Source organism: Calidris pugnax, unplaced genomic scaffold, assembly GCF_001431845.1.
Source record: "Calidris pugnax isolate Ruff unplaced genomic scaffold, ASM143184v1 scaffold219, whole genome shotgun sequence".
Lineage (NCBI taxonomy): Eukaryota > Metazoa > Chordata > Aves > Charadriiformes > Scolopacidae > Calidris > Calidris pugnax.
In genome coordinates, this window is record NW_015094507.1 from 10,316,100 (window position 1) to 10,318,781 (window position 2,682).

The 2,682-nt window shown below is 49.8% G+C and overlaps 2 protein-coding genes across 4 annotated transcripts in view; both read left to right on the forward strand.

Moving 5' to 3' along the window:
- POPDC3 (popeye domain containing 3) overlaps positions 1–2,682 on the forward strand; it is a 13,502-nt gene continuing 10,820 nt past the window's right edge. For 2 of the 3 annotated variants that reach the window (XM_014964596.1, XM_014964599.1), the window contains exon 1: positions 1,395–1,711. The gene's annotated coding sequence lies outside the window, so the exon portion shown is untranslated. Of the gene's footprint in view, positions 18–1,394; positions 1,712–2,682 lie in introns of those variants that run through there. The other variant, XM_014964597.1, reaches the window with a different exon arrangement.
- The window catches only part of BVES (blood vessel epicardial substance), a 48,658-nt gene continuing 45,982 nt past the window's right edge, over positions 7–2,682 (forward strand). The window contains exon 1 of the mRNA XM_014964595.1: positions 7–17. The gene's annotated coding sequence lies outside the window, so the exon portion shown is untranslated. The remainder of the gene's footprint in view (positions 18–2,682) is intronic.

Below are 2,682 nucleotides of genomic sequence, written 5' to 3' on the forward strand. Positions count from 1 at the left end.
CGGCGGGTGCGGGGCAGGTAAGGGGCGCGGGCAGGGCGGGGGCCGGGGCGGGCTGGAGTCCCGGCGGGCCGGAGCCCCGGCGCTGCCCCCTCCCGCCCCCCGCCGGTGTCGTCCAGTCAGGCGGCGGCCGCGGTGTCGCCCCGCTCTGCCCCGGGGCCGGGCGAGGGGGAGCCGGGGACACCTCCCGCCCCGCCGCGGTGCGGGGACACCCGGGGACTGTCCCCGAGGGCGGTGCGGGACGGGGAGTGACGCCGGGAGGGTCCGGGGTGCTGCCCCCCGGTCCGGCGGCGGCGGCGGCGGCGAGCGGGGCGGCCGAGTCCAGCGGCGGGGAGAAGTTGGGAGAGGTTTTCCTGCCCCCCTCTGTAAGGGAGCCCCCTCTGATAACGGGGAGCCCGCCCGCCCCTTCCCCTCCCGAGGGGTCTGCCTGAAGGGGGGCTGCTGGTGCCGTGTCTCGCGTTGAGGGGTTATTTCTTAGGAAAACGGGGTTTCTGGTGTCTCCTGGGGCGCAGCTGCAGCCCGCTCCCCGCAGCACACTCGGGAAGTCTCCCAGCTTTCCCAAAACCAACTCGGGGTCCGGGGATTTCTAGGATTTCCACCACTGAGTAGGGGTGCTGTTGCTTGACTCTTCTCTCCCTCCATCAACAAATAGTAAGAGCAGATCAACCCTGGAATTAAGACCTGCTTTTGCATTTGCGGTTGTTTCTTTCCAAAGATACAACGAACGACACAAAGCGCTTCTTTTCCCCAAACTATAGTATTTTTTTTTTCAAACTTATTTTTACAAACTATAATATTTTACGACATATTCTATTCAGCTGCTCTGTAAAGCTTTGTGTGCGTTCAGGCTGTCAATCACTTTATGGGCAAACGTTTTCTATAGCTGATCTTTTGTGGTACTGAGTCGTGGACCACCTGGTAGTGTCATAGAGATGTCATTGAGGAAATCTGGCTTCCAGAGCTTCTTGCCATGCTGTTGATTAATGGGAATGTGATTGTATACATGCAAGTAAGAATGCCTTCACTGACCACAGCAAAACAAGGAATGGTTTCCACATCTGCAGGACTGTTGCCGTTCGGGCTTTTCCACAAAGTTCTGTGTGGTGCCAAATAGTAAAGTAGTTTAAAATGTCACATTTTTAAGAAATGCTATGCCTTCAAAATAGCAAGTAGGCTGGGAGTGCCATAGTGTGGAGAACAGATACTGAAACAGAAGGAAATGCCACACAGGTGATTGTGAAGGCGAAGGTTGTGCCAGGGAAACCTTTTGAGATGAAAGTTGAGAGCAGAAAGTTTATTAAGGATTCAAGAAAAGAGTTGTTAGCAGAAGCCACGTTAGATCTTTCCATTTAGTGTGCAGGCTCTTCAGAGATGAGATTTTATTTTTGTCATTTCAGTGTGTTCCACCACCTTGCAGAAGAGAGGGGTGGTGAGTGTCCCCGGGGCTGGCACAGCACCTGTAGCTGGGCATCTCACTGCCACACAGCCAAACCTCAGACACCGTACGGTGGGCACAGCCACGTTTGTGACCATATTCCACGATGAGCCTAAGGGTATTCTGGCTCTCGCAGACAGAAAACTAATGGAAGTGATGCTAAACCAGTGCCATGTGTGTGCTTCTGCCTGGCCCTGCTTTGCCAGTGAAGCCGTGTGATGCTCGTTGCAATAAAGCAGAGATACAGCTGTGCTTCTGACCCCACACCCTCCAGGAAAGGTAGGTCGTTTCAGCAGCTCCATTAGGGCATCCTTCTTACCTTGCCCTGCGTTTCGCTCTGCTTTAGAGCTCAGAGGGTGGGTAAATGTCTTTCATGACTCAGCGTGCTGTTTATCTGGTGGAACACATGGCTGATGACACTGCTGCTCTGTAATCCAGCTGTAGGTGCAGGTGTAGCGGGATGAACCGAGCCACTCTGTTTATTTCTTTTTTGGGAAACGAAGTTCACATCGGGTGGTTGCTTTCCTGGGAATAGATTCCCATCCAAAGGCACTGCTCCACTGTACAAACTCACTTAGGCTGAATTCTGCGGAGTTCAACTGTAGTTCATTAACACAGTTTTAAAGCACTTGTGAAATAGACATTGTAGCTGATTTCTCTGTTATTAATTCAAAAGTTGAACTGTAGAAAAGCTTGAACTTGTGCTTCAGTTGCAATTTTTATTATAAAACACAATAAAACAGACCCCCTGAATTATTATTTGGCCAATGCTGTTCAATATACAAGAGCCTTGCTCAAATTTACCCATAGTTAGTTTTAAAAATGTCTGATTGTCATTCCATATTCGTGTTTCCTAGGATTAAAAGACCTTAAAAAGGGGAGGGGGATTATTCATCTTAGTTTGGCAGGGATACCACATGTACTTATGGTTCATCAGCTCTGATTCAAATTGGAAGAAAATCTGTAATTTTTTTCTCATACCAAATACTGTCTAGATGATAAAATAGATAGCATCTTCAATATTGGCTTTGCAACCACAGAGGATTGCATTGTATATTTTACAGTGATAAATGAGCAATCGTTCGAGTACTGTAAGCTGTGTATAGTAAGCCAGTCTTTAAATATTTAAAGACTAAATAATAGCAGCTTCACTGTATGCAGTGCTTCTAATGAGCCCTAAACTTCTGTATTGCTGTGGGCTTGCTTTCTCTCCATGTACCCTCCCCACTCACTTCTCCTCCCTCACACCC